A 23,658-nucleotide genomic window follows, 5' to 3' on the forward strand; every position below is an offset into this window, starting at 1 on the left:
ATAAAAGACTGTGGGAGATCCCAGATGGGCGAGCTGAGTTGGGAAGAAAGGAACAAAGCGTCTGGGAGAGGAGGATTTGATTATAGTAAATTATTGTATTGTTTATTAGTATTGTGAAGTGGAGGGTGCTTTGTGCACATTATTATTATAATAAGGTCAACTTCTGGACTTTTGTCTGGTGTCTGGCGTCTGATCTGAGGGTTCAAGAGAACGACAGCGTCACCCTATCTGTCACACCATGTAAGACTAAATATAACAAGAATCACATAAAGACAGCAGCAATATGTGAGAAGAACATCCAAAACGACCCTCTTTATCATCACTACTGATATGTTTGTCAAAGGAAAGAATAATGGAGGTGACCCAAAGAAGAGACATCAAAAATACCTTTACTACACTATTGGCACATAGACTTATCTTGGTCAACTGGAAGAATCCTAACTCTCCTATTCTAAGTCAGTGGGTAACTGATGTTATATACTATTTGAAACTGAAAAATATCAAATTCTCACCTAGAGGATCTGTACAAAACTTTTTCAGAACCTGGCAGGATCTAATCAATAAAATTTTAGAATAAGCATTTAAAGGAAGTAGGTTCTCTCCCCACTTGTACTGCATTTGTCTTTATTCATTTATTAATTTATCTATTTACTTATTTTACTAGCTTTAAGTTTTACTCTGCTGGACTAGCTCTCTTTCTCAGGGGTGGGGGATGATTTGTTTCAAACCTTTTTTTTTTATAAAACTTGAGTTATTTGTATGGAATGTTATTTGATTTTAATAAAAGCAAAAAAAAAAATACATAAATCAAAAGATAATAGACAATAATCTGTCATGTCTTTTGTTGCTCTTAAATGCCAAACCAACAATACAAATTAAAGCCATTAAAGTACTAACAATGAATAATAGCAACAGTCAAGCAACAAAGTCTTAGGGTTTATTTGCAAACTTGGATGACCAGGAAATGCACATTGCTGACCTTGTAATCTGTTGACTATTAGAAAATGATTTTCAGTAACAAAACTGATGCCAAAAATTACATTGCAATGCAAAATATAACTAACAGAGCTTAAGGACGTGAAAATAAATAAAAGAAACACAAATTATAATAAATACCTGAAAGTGCAACCAGATTAATATAGTTCCGTACAGGGCCTTGAACAATATGATACCAGGGCAGAAGATACAGAAGTGTTTAGGAGGGTGTAGGTTCTACCATTCAGAAATCTGACCCACCCAGGTCATTAGACATTATTTTAATTTCTCTTTACTATTCCTGATGCACTTCACCTCCTTCTTACTGCTCTTTTACTACTAAAATACTGAAAGAATCTGTTTGGGTCATCTTTTGCTTTTTCTGCAGTATTCCTCTCTAATTGCCTTTTAGCTTTCCTAAAATCCTTCCTTAATAGTTGCCCTCATGCTCTCATATGTGTTATAATTTTGTGATTCTAATGTTCTTACTGCTCTCAATGGTCCTTTCCTTCTGTGGAAGAAAACTATGAATACAGACACCCTCTCCCACTGAAACTCCCCGCCCCGATTTAAACAATAAATAATACATAAAATAATAAATAATAAAATAACAGCATCAGCTTTTAAGCATAACCTCAGAAGGATAAGAGACTCAGACAAATACTAGGTACACACTGGACCAGGATTCAAATTCAACTCTTACACTTCATACTACCAGTAGATTGAAATTTATTGAAAACAATGTTAGGAGAAGGCATTCTTCCTCTCTATATAGCACATTAAACTTCATGCAAATTCTTTGTTGCACCTTAGTTGAAGATTTAGATTCAATGTATGCCATAACAATGAGCATACAATTGAAACTGCTTACAGTATGCAACATACTGTATATACAACAGCTCTTTTCACAAACACATCCTGAAAACTGTGCTGCACAGTTAATTTAGCTTCCACACTTCAAATTTCACTTTACAAACTTGTCTGTCTCTCCCTCCTCCTTCCCCTTTCTTATATATGGCATTTCTTGTCAGTCATCACAGTTTGATTATTTTACAGGTTTTGAGAAGGTAGGTGGCGTCATGGGGAGTATTTGTTTATATTTTTGTGCATTTGAAATGAAAGCTGTTTGTTGTACGTCAGTGGTGTTGTTTCACATACTATCAGAATAAATAGAATAGTAAGTAGAAGGCAATGTATCACACACCACAGAATTCAGGCTTGGATTAAATTAGGCTAATTTAACTAGACAATCATGTAACAATCCATCACAATGTCCGTGACCCAATTTCAGCCCTGACCCAAAGTTTAACAAACACTCAGTTACGTTATGGTGAATACCTTGTTGCTGGCAATTGTTTTTCACGTTCTTTTAAATATTATTAAATTGTTAAAGGTCTCCTTTTGTGGTGTGTAACGATTGCTAATAAAGCCAAGAGTAATTTCTGATAGTATTTCTCCATCATTCGTGAATGTTAAGGCTAACTAAAAGTGAAAAAATGCAATCACAGCCTGCTGAAGTTACAGGTAGTGTCACTTATTGGCATTTTAATAGGTTTAAAAAAATCACAACACTTTGCTGTAACGTGATTTGGGTATGTAATTAATTTTGTGAGATCTCATACCTTATGGAATGGTGGATAGTTTTTAATGACCTCGTGGGCACAGCCATCAGCATTGTGTCTGTTTGCAGAGAGAGTGTCGACCTCATTGAGAGGTTTACTTACCATGGTAGTGACATTCATGTCTCTGATGACTCTCCCTATCAAGTAACTAGATGGATTGGGAGAGCATTGGGGGTGTCATGAGATCGCTGGAAAGGGGTGTGTGGCGCTCCCAATATCCATGCAAAAGGACGAAGGTCCAAGTCTTTAGAGTCCTGGTGCTTCCTGTCTTGCTATATGGTTGTGAGACATGAATGCTAAATAGTGACCTGAGATGAAGACTGGACTCCTTTGGTACTGTGTCTCTCCAGAAAATTTTTTGGGTACGGTTGGTTTGACTTTGTGTCGAATGAACGGTTGCTCATGGAGTCCCAAATGAGGCACATTACCTGCATTGTGAGAGAGCGTCAGTTACGGCACTATAGCCATGTGGCATGATTCCCCGAGGGTGATCCGGCTCGCAAGATCCTCATTGTTGGGGACCCGAGTGGCTGGACCAGGTCAAGGGGACGCCTACATAACACCTGGCTGTGGCAGATAGAAGGTCATTTTCGGGGGGTGGGACTGGACCGCATGTCTGCAAGGGGGGTTGCCAACTGGGATCGCAAGCTGTCTCGTCATGTGGTCAGTGCGGCAATGCACTGTACCAGTGCATGCTACCACCTTGACTTGACTTGTATTTACCACCTATGTGAGCTTGTGCATAGGAGACAGAGACAGTGTTGTAGAGAGAAATTCAAACATTCAAAGTCATTAATTTCCTAAAAGAATTACAATGTCTTATTTCACAGTTCAACGAGTGAAATCCACAGGTTTCTAAGTCATTGAAATTTGGTACCAGTACAGGCAGCATTTTGATTCAGTGTCATCACTGTCAACTGCACCATTAAAAAATCATGTGCTTGCTCTTATTTTAAATTCTGGAATTAGAGAGACTTGGAGACTAGTAAATTGAAGACACGTTTGCATCTTTAAAAAAGCAATATGAGAAATATCTCTTGCAGAATTTTTCCATTACTTCCAAATTAGAGATTTTTTTTATTACTATTCATTTTGAAAAACTGCCCTTTTTATATTACAGAGTCAACACTATTAAAAACCCTTATAGATAAAGGAAAATAACATCAAACTCTAAAAGGCATTTGCCTTACTTATAAAGATGTTGGGAAGAAGAGTTTAAAATTACAGACAGCAAAGGAAAACCACTTTCCACATGATATTTTATCTTAAATTTGTGCTGAAAATGGATGTAAGAATTTCTAAGACACAGTCCAAAGTAGTTTAGTGTGCACCTGAACAAAAACTAGACTTATAAAACTAAGCTTCATGGGAAGACAACAAGTATGTCTTAAAGATGGATAGCCTTGTTCCTGCCAAAAACAAATATGCATAGTAATTGCTCAAAGTTCCAGGGTAGTGCCGCCATCTACTAAATAATCGGGTAAATGCTCTTTGTGCTAGTTTACAGTCTTACATCAGCACTTCAATGCTTGCAGTGCATGCAGCACTAAATATTAGTAATAAGTCTGTTCTTGTTTAATCCTTTATTGACTTGGGGGGGCTGAATGTTTTATTAGTGTTGATCTAGCATTACAGTTAAAACTAAAAAAATGCTTGCTGTTAATGGAGAACCTATCTGTAGCGGTTACTATAAATTGTCTCACTTTTATTTGTGGCTGTGCATAGAAAAGATATCATTGTTTTTGTTATTGATTTAACTATACACTCCATCAGCCTTGACTACACTCGATTAAATCAACATAATCCAAGAAGAGCCTAGGAAATTAGAGAACTCAAGTCTTGTGCCCATATATATATCAAGTATCTCAGAGAAAGAAATAGGTCCTCCTAAATAGCTCAAAAATCTCAGAGTGACACAAATCTGAACTTATTCTTAGGATAGGATTAAAAGCATTTAATCCATTTTACTAATTTAGGAAACTACTCCTAACTTTACCAGGATTTAGGACAGACTGGGAGCTGCCAGAAGATGGCATTCAGGGACAGATCAGCACACACATCCCGCAGAAGGCTAAATGATTTGGAAATGACGGACAGTAATAAACTTGTAAAAAGATAATGAACTGACAGAGATGGAATAATATTCATAGCACATTTAGTACATTACATGGTCAACCCGTCTATGTGGATAAGCCACACACTATTAGCCAAAATTAAAGTGTTGGTATCAATGCACTTTTTGGCCACAGGGAAAAAAGCCGCTCTGCAGTAGCAGTGATTTGGGGATGGAACAGCTAAGCATTTCTTGAATTTTGCAGCAAACTTTGAATGTTCTTACAACATGTGAGGTATTACACATAATATACATTTGCTCAAGACTCAGCAGGAAGCAATGTTAAAGCAAGCTGTGTTCATGCAAATCGGTATGCACATAAAGATCATTGATCCAAGTGTGGATGAGCATGCATATGTAAATTGCAATCATGGAACATTAACTGAGCGATGGCTTCTGGTGAAAGGAAATGCTGCCATCTTCCAAATTGCCCACTTGAATCTTCAAAATTTTTAATCAATGTGTATACTTTGTATTGAAATTGTGACATTGCTTTCCTCCAGGATTGTTGAAAGTTGGGCCAGTCTGCTTTTCAAAAACTTCTTCACAGATGGGTACTGCTTTTGCAAAGCTGTAGGCTAATATATAGTACAAATGCATGGTGATGTCTGTGAGGAAGCCCTAGAACAACGAAGCATATAGCAAGAAATGACTGACCATTTACAGGGTATTTGTTATTTTATCTTGCTGAACAAAATGATATTTATGTTTTGCATCATGGACCAAATAGAAGTCATGATGCATCATCCAGTTTTCCTGGAGTTCTCTGTTCAAGTACTTTCCTGGATAGTCTGTATAGTCGGTGAGATGGCTATTAATGTGATGTAACCTTTAGGGTGCGACAGTAACGGCAGGGCAGGACTCCTACATGTTTTATTAAATGGTAAATTTAAGTTTGCTATTTGGAAGGTGCTGATAATTCTGAACTAGATAATACAAAGATGTCTAGAATATTTGTTTGAATATAAGAAGCTCAATCATACTTTGAAAGAGAAGACTAAGAACAGAAGATCAGACCCTTGAATCTTTTAGTGACACACTTCTCTCTATTATAAAACAAATCTTGCGACGAGACGTGATCTGGAAGAGAGACAGAGAGACACTTCAGAAAGGCAGAGACACTTTCACTTCCCGCGACACTGGAATACTGTCATACTGACATTACTTGGAAGCATGTTCCTGTGAGACGGTGACCTAGGCAAGGAAAGTAATAATCAGCCTGGGACAAGTAGAACTGAAAACCTTGCAGGTCCAAACGGGGTCAGAAATAAAAGACAAAGGCAGGTCCAAACATACACATGCACGGCAGGTTACAGATTATGACAGAAGTGGAATTTGAAAGGCTCAACCTTGGCACAATACACACACAGAGCAAGTTAAAAAATATGGCATTACTACAATTTAAAGGTGTCAAACAACAGAGAGTACAGATCGCATTGATCTTGAAGAACAGTTCCTTCCAAATATATAAGGCATATGTAACAATTCCCACGGAAAAAAAAAAACCTTAAATTGTATTTCAACAGGACCAAACCCAGGGGTTGGCGAGCGAAGCGAGCAGGGGGCAGAGCCGCCTAGTCTTCTTTATCAAAATTCACTAAATAGACAGACAATTTTGACTTAGTGCTGATGAGCCAAATCACTGGTCAAAATATGTTTGGCAGAAGACAGACCTCTGCCATTAATCTTAGTGCTGGCCCAGTTTCTAAGGAGTGGTAGGGTGGCATGTTTTCAAGCCTTTCTCTTGACAGTTGACCTTCAAATTCAGTCTGCTGCGTTGGGTCATCAGCATTCCTGTAGCTCACAGCAGGTGCAAGTACAGTCATGGCCGAAATTATCAGCAACCCTGGAATTTTCCCAGAAAATGCACCATTTCTCCCAGAAAATTGTTGCAGTTACAAATGTTTTGGTATCCTTTATGTGCATTGGAACAACACAAAAAAACAGAGAAAAAAAGCCAAATCTGACATCATTTCACACAAAACTTAAAAACCGGGCTGGACAAAATTATTGGCACCCTTAACTTAATATTTGGTTGCACGCCCTTTGGAAAAAATAACTGAAATCAAGCATTTCCTATCACCATCAACAAGCTTGTTACACCTCTCAACTGGAATTTCTGACCACTCTTTTTTTGCAAACTGCTCAAGGTCTCTCAGATTTGAAGGGTGCCTTCTCCCAACAGCAATTCTGAGATCTCTCCATAAGTGTTCAATCGGATTTAGGTCTGGGCTCATTGCTGGCCACTTCAGAACTCTCCAGCACTTTGTCTTTTAACCATTTCTGGGTGCTTTTAGAGGTGTGTTTTGGGGTCATTGTCCTTCTGGAACACCCATGACCTCTGACGCAGACCCAGCTTTCTGACACTGGGTCCTACATTGCATCCCAATATTTTTTGGTAGTCTTCAGATTTCATGATGCCTTGCACATAGTCAAGGCATCCAGTGCCAGAAGCAGCAAAACATTCCCAAAACATCTTAGAACTTCCACCATGTTTGACTGTAGGTACTGTGTTCTTTTCTTCGTAGGCCTCATTCCGTTTTCTGTAAACAGTAGAATGATGAGCTTTACCAAAAAGCTTTACCTTGGTCTAATCTGTCCACAAGACGTTCGCCCAGAAGGATTTTGGTTTCCTCAAGTACATCTTGGCAAACTCCAGTCTGGCTTTTTTATGTTTCTGTGTCAGCAGTTGGGTCCTCCTGGCTCTCCTGCCAGAGCGTTTCATTTCGTTCAGATGTCGACGGATAGTTCAAGCTGACATTGTTGCACCCTGAGTCTGCAGAATAGCTTGAATATGTTTTGAAGTTGATTGGGGCTGTTTACCCATCATTCAGACTATCCTTCATTGCAGTCTTTTATCATTTTTTCTCTTCCATCCACATCCAGGGAGATTAGCTACAGTGCCATGTCTTGTGAACTTCTTGATTATGTTACGCAAAGTGAACAAAGGAACATCAAGATCTCTGGAGATGGACTTGTAGCCTTGAGATTGTTGATATTTTTCCACAATTTTTGTTCTCAAGTCCTCAGACAATTCTCTGCTCTTCTTTCTGTTCTCCATGCTTAGTGTGGCACACTCAGACACACAACAAAAAGTTGAGTCAACTTTTCTCCGTTTTAACTAGCTTCAAGTTTGATTGCTATATTGCCAGCATCCGTTTCTTGTCACAGGTGGGTTCAAACAAGCATCATATGCTTGAAACAAAATGATTTACCCACAATTTTGAAAAGGTGCCAATACTTTTGTCCTGCCCATTTTTGGGGTTTTGTGTGACATGATGTCAGATTTGGCTTTTTTTCTTTGTTTTTTTGTGTTGTTCCAATGCACATAAAGGAAATAACCGTGTATAACAAAACATTTGTAATTGCAACAATTTTCTGGGAGAAATGATGCATTTTCTGGGAAAATTCCAGGGGTGCCGATAATTTCGGCCATGACCGGAGAACATTGACCCAGTGCTTTAACTGCCATGCACTGAAAAACATTTAAGATGTTCTTCACTTAGTACTGTGTTTTATAATTTTAAATACAATATGTAAGAATGGGGTAGTAATATACTGATTGGTACCATATTAAAGTGTCTCTGCCCAGAGGGAGCTGGGCGGTCTCATGGTCTGAAACCCCTGCAGATTATATTTTTTCTCTCCAGCCGTCTGGAGTTTTTTTTTTTTTGTTTGTTTTTTCTGTCCTCCCTGGCCATCTGACCCTACTATTATTCTATGTTAATGACTGTTGTCTTATTTTAATTCTTACTTTGTCTTTTATTTCTCTTTTCTTCATCGTGTAAAGCACTTTGAGCAACATTATTTGTGTGAGATTATATTTAAAGTGACATTTTACAAAAGAAGCAAAAATATTATTGATGAATAAGTCTATTGAAAGTCTTAATACTTTACATTTTCAATATTATAACTACTGTCTTTTTAAAGAATGAGAAATACAAGGTTATCTTGTAAAGATGGGGTTGTCTGTAAAACTTCTGTCCGGATATATCTGCTGAAATGATACCAGATGATCAGTGAGTACATGGATTATTAGAGTACAGTGGAGTGGAGTAAAGAATTTAGAAAGATGAGTGGGGTCTCCTCTTTTGTAGAATGTCTTGATGGTGTAGGTTTAGTGCTATACACCTGCCATTAGTGTAATAAAACTGGAAGTCACTTGAAATTCTACTCTAAGTTTCTGAATGTTTTTATTTCTCCTGAGGTCAAATCCTATTCTATATAAACAATATTATAATTATATACATATTATATTATATTTTGAACTTGACGCTATATAACGCCCGACCCAGCACAGATTCACACTGAGGAACGTGTAAAAAGACACAGGCTTTTATTTTTCTTCAGCTGGAGGGCACGTCTTCCTCGTGAATCCCCTATCCACAACATAGTCCCAAAAGTACTTAAATCACAGACCAAACACTCTTCCTCTGGCACCACCACTCCTCCCAGACAACCTCATCCTCTTCCTCCTGATTCTGGCACTGAGTGGTGGTTGCTGGTCCTTTTTATAGCCCACCCAGAAGTGCTCCAGGTGCTTGATCACCTGTTCCTGATTGCACTTCCAGGCTGGCTCCAGGATCCATGCAGCACCCCCTGGCGGCCACCCCAGATCCCAACAGGGCTGTGGAGAACTCCATCTCCCATGGAGCCCTGTGGGAAACTGCGGCACCGTCATCTGCCAGGGAGGCTGCCACCAAGAGTCCCGGGGGAGGTATTGAGGAGCCTATGGATGCTCCCCAAGAACATATGTATATATATATGCTGTATGTATTTTTTTTAAAGATGATTTTGTTGACATATGGAAAATGGTATATGAATGTGGTGAGATACTCTTTTCAGGGATTCCAACTAATCCAAATTCCAAACTAATTTTTGGTAAATATGACATTAGATATCTTGTTTAAGATGCTGAAAAAGTTTGTTAAGACTGAATTTGAAGAAATCACTAAGCTGTAGTGGGATAGGTAAGTTAACCAATACTAGCAAGAGAAAGGGAAATGCTAGTTTTAGAAGTTACTTGTACAAGTGTTAACAGGAAACAATATGTTGATATTAATCAAATTAATGCTAATCTTGTGGAACTCATCCATTGCATTTAAGAGATCTGAATGGAAAATTTTGTTAGTTATATAAAATTACATGATTTCAACATAAAAAGTCAATTATTTATAATTTCCTAAGTCTCCTTTGATTGCACAAGGTTATTTGAAAATGAAAAGATTCAGAGACAGAGGCTTTCCTCACAGAGCGCTTTATCTCAGAACAATCAGTTTACATTATTTTAACAAACTGGGAGTTTAGAGTAAGAATATAATTGATACGTGATTGTAGATACATTAGACACAAATGCAAAGCAGCACATAACAAGTCCCTCCAATACTCTCAAATTGTGTTCTTCAGATCAAGAACCAGCCAAATAAAGGAATGTCTGATGTAGATGAAGCATATTACAGTCATGTGAAAAAGAGTGTTCACCCCATGAAATATACAGGATGGTCCAGATCTAATTATGCAGATCCAGATCGTCTGGATGACTATGATTTATGCAGGGATGATTCCATTTCAGCACGAAGACGATTCTTCATGTCGTTGGTTCGCACACTTTTCGATGGTCCGGGATTTTTCTGGTGATTTTCTGTGTAATAAACTTAATAATTTATAGCCTAAGGAAAATTTCATAATTAGATCTGGACCACCCTATATTTTTCCATTTTAACATATGTGGACATATCAAAATTTGGTCTTCATCTAAATACTATCTTTAGATCAAGGTGATGTAATTGAATGGAGAAAAACAATGAACATTTGACTTTGCAATAATTTATTCAATGAAAAATGAGCAGGTGTACCATTTCTGTCTATGGAAAAAGTAAGCACACCCAGGGCTCTAATAGATGGTGCTGCGTCCTTTGACAGAAACAACCTCAAGTATACATTTCCTATACCTGTATCAACTGGGAGAAATATTTTCCCACTTATCCATGCAAAATTGTTTCAGCTGTGCAGAGCTTGTTTCAAATCCCCTCACAGCATCTAAAGGGGTTCAGATCCTGACTTTGAGTTGGCCATTCCAGAACCCTCTGTTTCTTTCCTGTCAGTCATTCCTTGATGGATTGACTGGTATGTTTAGCATCACTGACATTTTGCAAGGTCCACTTTCGGTTGAACTTCAAACTTCGGACAGATGGTCTCACATCTCCAACTCCAAGCAACCTCTGGCACAATTCATAGTGAATTCTATTGTAGTGAGCTGCCCAGGCCCTGAAACAGCAAAACAGTCTCAAATCATAACATTTACACCACCATGATCTACAGCTGGTATCACATTCTTCCAGTCAAATTCTGTCTTTTGTTTTTGTCAAACATGGTTTATGGTAGTGTGGCCAATAAGTCTTTGCTTTGTCTTTCCAAAGCATTGTATTCTAGACGTCCTGGGGCTTCATGTATAAACGTTGCATATGCATAAAAATGATGCTTACACCTGTTTCCAGGCTCACATTGAGATGTATTAAAACTAAAGCTATGCACATTTTGACAGCAGCCTTTCATCTTGCGTACGCACTTTTCTGCTTGGTTTTGCAAACTGGAAGCACCAAATGTCAAAGCAGTGCTACTTTTTCTGTGTTATCTACCTTTCTTTTTCATATTTGTATCCTTGACACAGGCATTATCAAATATACCGAAATTAACTGCATATCATTTACAAACTTAATTCACTTGATTGTAATCATTCTGTAACAATGTAAAGGACCACGGAATGGCCAAACTAATCCAACTACCATAGCTACTTTACCGTTGATAGAAGACATCAAAAATGGAGGAATTAGAAGAGAGCACGCTTTTAGACATGATTATGACTGGCTTCTAAGTTGATTTCAATTTCCAACAGCTATGCTCTTGGAGCTGTGTGTTGAACTGGCCCTGGCTTTACAAAGGCCGAGGTTTGAGGAATTGTGCTCTACCTGCTTACTTTGCAAGTTCTGTACACTCTCGGGTTTTTAACCAACAGGAACTTTTCAATGTGAACTTGCTGACCGACTGGGTCACAGTTATTACTAAGTCGAGTTGTGATGGATAGAGATGTTCGGGAATAAGTTTTAAGTGAGGATTCATATTCTTTAAATCTAAGAAAAACATAATATTAACAGTGCTAATTTAGGATATACAGTGCATCCGGAAAGTATTCACAGCGCATCACTTTTTCCACATTTTGTTATGTTACAGCCTTATTCCAAAATGGATTGAATTCATTTTTTCCTCGGAAACGTGAAAAAAGTTTACTTGAGGTTTTTGCAAATTTATTAAAAATAAAAAAACTGAGAAATCACATGTACATAAGTATTCAGAGCCTTTGCTCAATACTTTTTGATGCACTTTTGGCAGCAATTACAGCCTCAAGTCTTTTTGAATATGATGCCACAAGCTTGGCACAGCTATCCTTGGCCAGTTTTCACCCATTCCTCTTTGCAGCACCTCTCAAGCTCCATCAGGTTGGATGGGAAGTCTGGGCTCTGGCTGGGCCACTCAAGAACATTCACAGAGTTGTCCTGAAGCCACTCCTTTGATATCTTGGCAGTGTGCTTAGGGTCGTTGTCCTGCTGAAAGATGAACCGTCGCCCCAGTCTGAGGTCAAGAGCGATCTGGAACAGGTTTTCATCCAGGATATCTCTGTAAATTGCTGCAGTCATTTTTCCCTTTATCCTGACTAGTCTCCCAGTTCCTGCTGCTGAAAAACATCCCCACAGCATGATGCTGCCACCACCATGCTTCACTGTAGGGATGATATTGGCCTGGTGATGAGCGGTGCCTGGTTTCCTCCAAACGTGACGCCTGGCCTTCACCCCAAAGAGTTCAATCTTTGCATCAGACCAGAGAATTTTGTTTCTCATGGTCTGAGAGTCCCTCAGGTGTCTTTTGGCAAACTCCAGGCGGGCTGCCATGTGCCTTTAACTAAGGAGTGGCTTCCGTCTGGCCACTCTACCATACAGGCCTGATTGGTGGATTGCTGCAGAGATGGCTGTCCTTCTTGAAGGTTCTCCTCTCTCCACAGAGGACCTCTGGAGCTCTGACAGAGTGACCATCGGGTTCTTGGTCACCTCCCTGACTAAGGCCCTTCTCCCCCGATTGCTCAGTTTAGATGGTCGGCCAGCTCTAGGAAGAGTCCTGGTGGTTTCGAACTTCTTCCACTAACGGATGATGGAGGCCACTGTGCTCATTGGGACCTTCAAAGCAGCAGAAATTTTTCTGTAACCTTCCCCAGATTTGTGCCTTGAGACAATCCTGTCTCGGAGGTCTACAGACAATTCCTTTGACTTCATGCTTGGTTTGTGCTCTGACACGAACTGTCAACTGTGGGACCTTATATAGACAGGTGTGTGCCTTTCCAAATCATGTCTAATCAACTGAATTTACCAAGCTGCAGAAACATCTCAAAGATGATCAGGGGAAACAGGATGCACCTGAGCTCAATTTTGAGCTTCATAGCAAAGGCTGGGTGCGCGCGTCCGGTGAAGGGCCGCCCTCTGCGGAGGCAGAGGGAAACCCCTGGGCGACTGGACGAACCGCCTGCGCGAGTGGTTCCACCATCATCAGGAGGACAGGCATGGAACCTGTCAGAGACCAGAGGGGCACGTTGGCGTCAGAAGGGAAACGAGATGTCCCAGGGTGCCGTGTTGACCCTCTCTGGGGACGTGCTGCCCTTTCAGGGAGTGTCGCTCGGACCCACGTGTCTTCGCTAGCAGTGGGGCACTGTGGTCCCCGACCGGCGCTGGAGCCTGGCCGGGACACCCAGGAGGACCGGAGGAGGGTGTGTGCCTCCTCCAGACCGCGAGGGGGCGTCCGTCCTGGTTATGTTGGGGGCCTCGGGTGAAGGGCTTGGAAGCCCAGCCCTGTAGGGACCCGTGGCCACCGCCAGGATGCACCCCAGTGCCTAAATATCCCGGGAGCCCAGCACTTCCGCCACACCAGGAAGTGCTGGGGGGAAGACGACAGGGGACACCCGGACGGCTTCTGGGTGCGCAGCCGGCACTTCCGCCACACTGGGGTGTGGCCATAAACGAATGGGGCCGCCTCCCTCCAGTCATTGGTTGATGTCGGGTGGAAGAGGACAGAGCTGGAGAGAGGACGGGAGGCGGCCAAGAGAGAGGCACAGAGACTGTGTGGCCTGGACAGTTGGGGGAACGGTGCTGGAGGCACTGGGAAGTGCACTGATTTAAATATTGTAAATATTGTAAATAAAAGTGTTTGTGGGTGAACTTACGATGTCCTTCTGCCTGTGTCCGAGTCCCAGTTCACAATATATATATATATATATATATATATATATATATATATATATATATATATATATATATATATATATATATATATATATATATATATACTGTATATATATATATATATATATATATACTAGCAAAATACCGTGCTTCAGGCGTAAGTACTGCCTTAAAATTTTTATTAAGAAGAAAATTAAACCTTTTTAAACTGAGGGAAAATATACCAATAATTATTTGTTATGGATCTCTTTGTATACCACATTGTGAGTTCGGCCCTCCAATTGTAATATGACCAAGCTGTGCGCTGAGCTTACTCTTGAGCATGCAACGTACAGTTGGCCATGTGAAAAGTAATCTTGTTTCAAATCTCACAGCTTGGATTGCTGCTGTCATAATCGGTTTGATTTTCATGGTTTGTTTCAATTATGACAGTATTGACTTGTGTTGAAGAGACATTCGGCATCTGTCAAGCGTTGTAAGTATCAGCCGGTTTCATCGATAACTTCACATCCAGCTTTTGAGAGTTTAAACAATCATAAACATCAAAGTGTCCACTACTGAAATCGTCACCTGTGAATCTAAGATGTTTAAGAGGCATTGGCGGTTGTCCAAAGGTGTAAAATATTTGGCCATTTCGGTACACTTAAAAGCGACAACCGAACAATTCAGCGGCAGCCATCAACTCACATGCAGATGCATAGGTGAAGGGCTTAAGCATTTCACTCTTATAGTGCTCCTGTGTAGTATAATTATCTCCTGTACCGTCATCAGTCCACACCTTGAACCTGTCCCAGTCATTCAATACATAAGACACAATGTTCCTCTGGATATCAAGAGTGATCCTGATATGGCGGTGCAATATGTAACAAAGAGAATGGAAAAGGCAGGTGCCATCTCCGGGCATGGAAATCACTTGGTAAGTGACAGTTCGTTGATCGATGGTGATCACCTCGATAGACATGTTAATGGGGGTACGGTTGGAATGATAAAGGAAATGGGTACCTGAACAATGTAAAGTAAGTCTAAAATACCTACACAATAACTATAATCGTAATAAATGAACAATAAAACAGCGGAGAAGCCGTGGATTAAATTAAAAGGCTGTTGTTATCAGCAGGGAGACGTGAATCCCGTGGCAAAGCAAGGAAGGGAATGTAGAGACTGGAGCGACAGACGGCCTTATATAGGCAGGCAGTCAACAACGTGGGAGGCGTTGGGATGGGGGACCCAATGCTGTCTCACACGGTCACCGAGCTGCAGGCTATGGACGTATATATGTACATAAGTAGGAATCAGTTAGCGTTGGGAACCTGCGTACCAAATTTCTTGAAGATGGGACCATAAGTAACAAAGACCGTTGAAAAGCTCAATATGGCAGCCAACAGTGACATCATACCACTGAAATAAGTACGTACATTGGTTTCGGTTAGCGCAGGGAAGCCGCCTACTGAATTTCGTGAAGATGGGGCCATAAATAAGAAAGTTCAACATGGTGGACATTGTCGATCGTTATGACCGTTATGCGTAAAATTTCGAAATGAAACCTGCTTAACTTTTGTAAGTAAGCTGTAAGGAATGAGCCTGCCAAATTTCAGCCTTCTACCTACACGTTAAGTTGGAAAATTAGTGACATTGGAAACTTCAATATGGCGGCAGACAGTGGCATCATACCACTGAAATAAGTACATACATCGGTTTTGGTTAGCGCAGGGAAGCCACCTACCAAATTTCGTGAAGATGGGGCCATAAATAAGAAAGTTCAACATGGCGAATGTTGTCAACCGTTATCACCGTTACCCGTACAATTTCGAAATGAAACCTGTTTCTTTTGTAAGTAAGCTGTAAGGAATGAGCCTGCCAAATTTCAGCCTTCTACCTACATGGGAAGTTGGAGAATTAGTGACATTGGAAAGTTCAATATGGCGGCTGACAGTGGTGTCATACCACCGAAATAAGTACATACGTTGGTTTCGGTTAGCACAGGGAAGCCGCCTACCAAATTCCGTGAAGATTGGGCCATAAATAAGAAAGTTCAACATGGCGGACGTTGTTGACTGTTATGACCGTTACGCGTAGAATTTCGAAATTAAACCTGCTTAACTTTTGTAAGGAAGCTGTAAGGAATGAGCCTGCCAAATTTCAGCCTTCTACCTACATGGGAAGTTGGAGAATTAGTGATGTTCGAAAGTTCAATATGGCGGCCGACAGTGGTGTCACACCACCGAAATAAGTACGTACATCGGTTTTTCTGGATAGCGCAGGGAAGCCACCTACCAAATTTTGTGAAGATGGGGTAAGCCTTCTACTTACACGGGAAGTTGGAGAATTAGTGACATTGGAAAGTTCAATATGGCGGCCGACAGTGGCGTCATACCATCGAAATAAGTACGCACATCGGTTTCGGTTAGCGCAGGGAAGCCGCCTACCAAATTTTGTGAAGATTGGGCCATAAATAAGAAAGTTCAACATGGCGGACGTTGTTGACTGTTATGACCGTTACGCGTAGAATTTCGAAATTAAACCTGCTTAACTTTTGTAAGTAAGCTGTAAGGAATAAGCCTGCCAAATTTCAGCCTTCTACCTACACGGGAAGTTGGAGAATTAGTGATGAGTGAGTGAGTGAGTGAGTGAGTGAGTGAGTGAGTGAGTGAGTGAGTGAGTGAGTGAGTGAGCGAGTGAGCGAGTGAGTGAGTGAGTGAGGGCTTTGCCTTTTATTAGTATAGATATGAAAGAACATATAAAGGCTGAAACTTTTTGTACTTTTTTTGATTTTACAACTTCTAAAACTTTGGAAAGATGTCATGGTTGATGCAGTTATTTATATGTAAAACCTTAAGTTATAGTATGTCTAACTCATTAAGACATTAAGACACTGAATTATAAGGGCAAAGTCATTTTTTGAAGTGTCACTGAGGGCTAGGGAAACATCTGTCAACTATACTGGACCAATTATTGTGGTCAAAAAGGTGACCTGAGCTGTACAACAGCAGTGCAAACCACAGCACCACTGTGCCTCTGCAATATCAAAGAAGAATGTACACAATCGAAAACACGCAATCATAGATTTTGTCAAAACAAAGCGGAAATGCCAAAACAATTATTGATCTGATATTTTATATTTCAAAATAAATTGTGATTTATTTACTACACATATACAGCAATAAATGAATTACCTATAGTATAATTAAAAACATAATCAAATTCCCCAGCCACATTTGTGGATATGCATTTTAGAAATGGAAGAAAAACAAATTAGATCTAAATTTAGTGCCATCCCTGTCATGAGCCTAAACATTAGCCAGAATCAGTTTGGTTTCACGTCTACAGTAAGAAAGAAAAGAGACAGGTTTGGAAATCAACATTCATATTGATCTTCTTTCTCTAGTTTTAATATGAAAACTAGAGAGAAAAATTGTATCTTCCCAACCCTTCCTTTCTTCAATATATTGTAGAAACATTATTAATAAGCATGTGTCCCTTTTGTAAAAAGGCATTGTCTGCCTTTACAGAACCAAGATGAGATAGAACTTTTTAGGAAGTAAACAGCCTGAGATATTGAAAATATTATTTATGAGTGTCATATGTACTGATGACATAGGTTTTTGATATAACTGCTCCCAACAGAAAGTGTTTAATTGCCATCAGCAGGCAGTACTCCATCAAACTCAAGCCAAACAGTCAAAAAGTGAAAATGATGCATAACATGTTCAAGAAGAGAAGACAGTGTACAGTACATATAAACAAGTTTTGCATACTAATTTTTGTAGCTAGTAATGTCTGAATGTAACACACTTACATTCCATTCTTCACATTCTTAAGACATACTTTCTGGGTGTCTCATAGACTTGCATATTTTAATACAAAGACAATTCATTTAAAGTTAATAGTGGAATGAGCAGGTTCTAAATTGCATGGTTTATATATGCTTATAATGCCAAAAAGCAGCTCTGAGATAAACGTGGATTAAAGAATTAAGTGGGATGCTAAGTGTAGGAGAAAAGGGAAGTGTAATAGAAAAGAAGCTAAAGAAAACAAGGATCAGAGAGGCTGGATGGAAGAGAGGAGAGCAAATAAAAAACTGGCAAGCAGGGACTCATATTCATATGCTCATTTTACTAACTATATTTTATTTCTTAAATATCTGTATACTGCGGTGGGTTGGTGCCCTGCCCGGTGTTTGTTTCCTACCTTGCGCCCTATGTTGGCTAGAATTGGCTCCAACAGACCCCCGTGACCCTGTAGTTAGGATATCGCGGGTTTGGATAATGGATGGATGAATATATATATATATATATATATATATATATATATATATATATATATATATATATATATATATATATATATATATATATAATTTTGATACTTTGACTTGTATAGTCATTTAAAATTAAGTTGGCTTATTAAAATTGATGTCACTACCACCGTCTAGCTAATGTCTTACCTATTTTCTGGGAGTGTCTGGTGTAAGGTGTCAAAACTTCAGTAGTTAAATTAAATGCACTGAATGTCAGAGAAGACTTGTGGCAAAAAGGGGCATATGGGACATTTTTCTTTTGAGCTTAAATTTTCCCTTTATTCAGATCCCATACATAATTTAACATTTTCCTGTCTCTTCTACATTCTTGAATTCTAGTATTTGTGTATAAATCAAGTTTGGTGTAGTGTTCATTTTACTACTGTGCTACAAGCCCTGTTAGAAACTCTTTCAAATCCACTTTGTAAATGATTCTTTGAGCCAACACATTGACTCAAATGTAGCAAACAGAAGAAGTCTTTATTGATGGTACTCTGTTGAGGAAACACAGACACATGGGGACTATGTCTTCTGGGATACAGTGCCTGCTTTAGCTTGAGGAACCTTGTGACTTCTACTTAGGTAATCACACAGGAGTGTCATACACAGCGGTGACTAGAGTTACATCTTTAACCCTGACATCTTAAACAGGCCCTTCATTGGCGTTGAGTAATATTGAGTAAAAGGCACCATAAACAACAGGACAGTTTGACTAATGGATACATGACTGACTATTGCTTGGTTGATTGCAAAGCTTCAGGTTGTACCTTGCAGTTATAACTAGTGCTGAAAATAAATAACAAGGAACATTTGATTGAAACATTAAGCTAAGTAATTCCTGCTAAAGTTTGTTTAGCTTACAGTTAATGTGTTTTCCTGAAAGATTCTATACTATTACAAGTCAGTATTAGATGAAAGGTTAAAATCTACATCTCACACAAACAAAGAAAATTTTCTGAGCGAGCATCTTTCATAATGGCTTCCATCAATTTGTAATGAATTTGAGATTGAAAGAACAAATAAAATTTATATGAATATGATTGAATGATTTACTGGATTCAGATACATCCAGTTGCTTTTAGGATGCTTGGATTGGGATCTCATTCCAGGAAAATTCCAGAATAAAGAAAGATCATGTTTAACAGAAGGCACATCTACTGCTTTGCTGACTACAGCCAAGCTGCAAGAACCCACTAGGTGGTCCATAATTATGGGCACTCCTAAACTTTGTGAGAGCAACAGGGTTGTGCTCTAAGGTGCAGTGAGCTCTCCAGTACGGTGTTACATTTATTTTTTTATTATTTATCTCCTAATCATCCAAGGAACTCTGGCTGCAACCACAGATTACACCCAAGAGAATTCAACACATATTGACATAAAATGGAAAAGCTCTCTAGCTGAGGAACTGTGGAGATATCTATGCCCACCATCAACAAGCTGGTACTATGTGTACAGACTTGGGAGGTAAATAAGTTGCTTTGAAGCATAAATATTTGGACAGCAGATGAACCTGACGGTGTACCTGGACAGGTAATGCTAAACTGTCTTTGTACCAATCCAAGGTCAATTTTTAAAATACGCCACTATAACACCAGTGACCAAATAACCAGTCACTGGTAGCCTGAATGATTATAAACCAATAGCTCTTAAACCCATAATAATGCAGTGGTTTGAGAGGATAGCATTACAGAATATCACATCATGGCTTTCTGTTAATCAATCCGACGATAACACTGTCCATCCATTTGTCCATCTCCGTCAATCCCATCCTGTATGTGTGCTGGTGGGAGAGCAGGCCAATTATAGCTCGGCATTCAATACTATCATTCCAAGCAGAATGGTCAGTAAACATCTGAACGTGGGGATAAGTTATTTCAAAATGCTGCTATAACAATTATTACAAGAACAAGAAAAAACAAACACTGTACAAACTCCAGTTCTTAACTCATTACACTGGCTTCTGATTAAGTTTAAGGCAAATTTCAAAATCCTTCTTTTAACTTATAAAGCCTTAAATTGCCAAGGTCCGGCCTACTTCTCTGAACTTGTCTTTACTTTCAAACCAGACAAGATCCGGTCTGCGTATGATTCCAACATTTAATAAAATAACTGTGTGAGGTCAATCTTTTAATTACAGGGCCCCAAAGCTATGCAGTGGTCTGCATGCTACTATAAAAGTTGCCCCTTCATTCTCAGCATTTAAATCCCAGCTAAAGACTCACTACTTCACTACTTTAGCATACAAAGACTAGAGCTGCTGATTAACTGTGCATACTACATCTCTGTTGTTATTCATTAGTGCTAAACATAAATAATATATTTATAAACTATCATTAACCCTGCCCTATTCTGTTTCTCTTCCTGGTAACCTCATATGCCACTTAGTGCCACTGCTCTGCTGCCAAGTTGCTTAATTGCCAATGAAAAAGTCACCTCTAATAAAGCACTGGAATCATCAGGTAGAAGGGTCCTTTTGTCAGATTGGCTGGTCCAGCACTGACTTAGCAATAGAATGGTCATGATGGTTGCCAAGACCTCCAGGAGTCTGAACAAATCTGAATCCTCATATGTGAAATAATCTACTCTTGTATTTTGCTTTGTAGCTTGCACAATTACTGTTGTACTATTGAATTGTATTCATGAGGTGGCAATGATCGATTGGCTATCTAGCTCGTAGATCTGTGAAGAGGATTACTTCTGTCCTGTTTTGTGTATTGTATTGCATTTACCCCATTTTTTGACACCCATTACATGCCTAACCTACCTGGAAAGGGGTCTCTCTTTGAACTGCCTTTCCCAAGGTTTCTTCCATTTTCCATACAAGGATTTTGTTGGGATATTTTTCTTGTCTTCTTATGGTGACAAGACTTGGGGGACTGTCAAAAAACAAGGCCTGTTAAATCCCATTGTGGCACTCCTTGTGTGATTATGGGCTATACAAAAATAAGTTGTTGTATGACTTTCTAGAGACCATCAACAGACAGTCAGTTTAGTTCCTCACTTATCACCCATTCTACTAGATAATATTCGCGCTCCACAAGTTTGTGTGCTGAGCCCCCTTTTGTAGTTTCTCTTTGATTGTGTTTTGACTCATCCAAATGCATCATTAATTTTGCAACATTAATCAAACTGATCTTGGACACCAATTATTCGGCCTACAGAGATGAGGTTCGGCTAACAACTTGTTGCTCAATACCAAAAAAAAAAAAACCAAAGAACTCATAAACAATTTCAGGAAGTACAGGAATGACCTGGTACCACTCGCCATAAATGAGGAGAAAGCTGAAAGTGTCCCTGCCTTCAAATTATTGAGAACTAATACAGAGAATGTTTTATGACTGACCAACACTATTTCACTGGTTACAAAGGCACTCCAGTGTTTTGTTTTTATATCCACGCAATATTAGGGAAACTCACTCTGTCTGAACGGCTGATGATGCACTTTTACTGATGTTCCATGGAGACTGTCCTCACATATTCTTTCATGGTGTAATACTCCAGTTGCTCTGCAGCAGATAAAAAGGCTTTCCAAAGAGTTATAAATATTAGACAAATGATTATTGGAGTTCAGATTCCATCAGTGGATAACATCTACCACTTTTGTTGCGTCTGCAGGGCTAATAATATTGTAAATGATTCAATTCTCTCTTGTCATTATTTGTTTATCTTGTTGCCCTCTGGCAGGCATTACTGGACTCTGTATGCCTGGATCTCTATGCTCAAAGGCAGTTTTTACCCAAGGGCTATTACTGAATTAAACTTAGCACTGAACAAAAAAGAATTATAAGGCACAACTATCTTCATGCACTTTATATTTTATTCTTTCGTGTACAGGGTATTATATAGATAGCACAGCCAATATTCACATGTATGATAATATCAATTTTTATGTTTTATTATTCTTGAGCATTTTTTTTTATTGATAGCCTAGGCCAGGGCTGTCGCAATGCCTGCAGGTTTTCATTCTAACCCTTTTCCTAATCAGTGACCAGTTTTCACTGCTAATTAACTCCTGTTCCCTTCATTTTAATAGCCCTGTTCTCAAGGATTCATTCCTCTGAATTGATTCCTTTCTTCATTAAATGGCAGCCAAACAGAAATGAGCCATGAAACGAGCCAACAAATGACCAACTGAATTGGGGCTTCAGACTCCAACCAGTTTCTCAATGAGAAGCAGATTCTTTCTGTTAATTAAACTCATTATTTAATTCCATGGCTTGTTGGAGCTCTCATTCTGCCACAGTGGACATTTCCACAACTGTTGATTTTTCTGTTTTTTCTAAGACCACCCTCACAATGTTTTGGTGAGCTGAGAGATCAGCCTCACTGAGACCTCCATCTTTCTTTATTTTCACATATTTTGGCACAGATAAGCTGGTCATATGGATTCTTGTTTTGTGTCTTGTTATTGTTTGGCTGCTAATTAAGAAAAAGGAAACAACTAAGGGCCTGAGTCAAGGTAATTAAAATTAAGGTAAAAGAAGGTAATTAGCAGTGAAAACTGGTCACAAATTAAGAAGATGGTTAAAATAAAAACCTGCAGCCACTGCGGCCCTCCAGGACCGGAGTTCGACACCCGTGGCCCAGGCTATGTTTATGTTTATATTATACATTTGTCTACATTCAGATTTATGTTTTACTGGGTGCTGCCACTAAATTCCACTGTTCTTTATGTAATGACAATAAATAAAGGCTACGGGAGTAATTCTTTCCTGTTTTATCTGGGAAAGATCAAACTCTTAAAATATAACACCTTTAAATGTTGATGAAAGAGTATACTAGTGAGGTTTACTTCACTCTGCTAAGTTTGTTCTAACTCTCAGATTTATGCATAGAAGATAAAACTGCATCTGATGATGTAGCTGACCATTTTCTGTCCAGGCTTCATTATCTAAAGTTGTCAATGGAAAAGGAAAATGTATGTGCTGTGCTAGTATTTCCTTTAGTTTAATTGTAACAAAAAGCCATCCAAGTCTAGATGGATTAAAAGTTAAATAAAGCTTTCTGGTCTCAGTTATCCGGGCCTCAATTTCATATATTCAAATTGGCCATGTCTAGAGTGGGCTTACACTCTACAGTTAATCAAGCCTATGTTGATATCAATCATATGTTTTCAGTTTTGTCAAAATCTAGGTAGGATGCGAATGAATATTCCAATTACCCTTGTAAATAGTGGTGTGAAGCTTTTTTGTAAATGTGTTGCCTGCCAGGTTCCAGAATGTAATTCATAGTTTAGTTCACCCACATTCAACCAAGAGCATTGTCTAAGCAATTAAAGACTCAAGTATAGGTGGAATAAATTAAATTCTTTTCTACAACTTTCAGCCACTATTATTATTAGGTAACATCTGTGGTATTAAGATGTCT

Source organism: Polypterus senegalus, chromosome 17 (genome assembly GCF_016835505.1).
Source record: "Polypterus senegalus isolate Bchr_013 chromosome 17, ASM1683550v1, whole genome shotgun sequence".
Lineage (NCBI taxonomy): Eukaryota > Metazoa > Chordata > Cladistia > Polypteriformes > Polypteridae > Polypterus > Polypterus senegalus.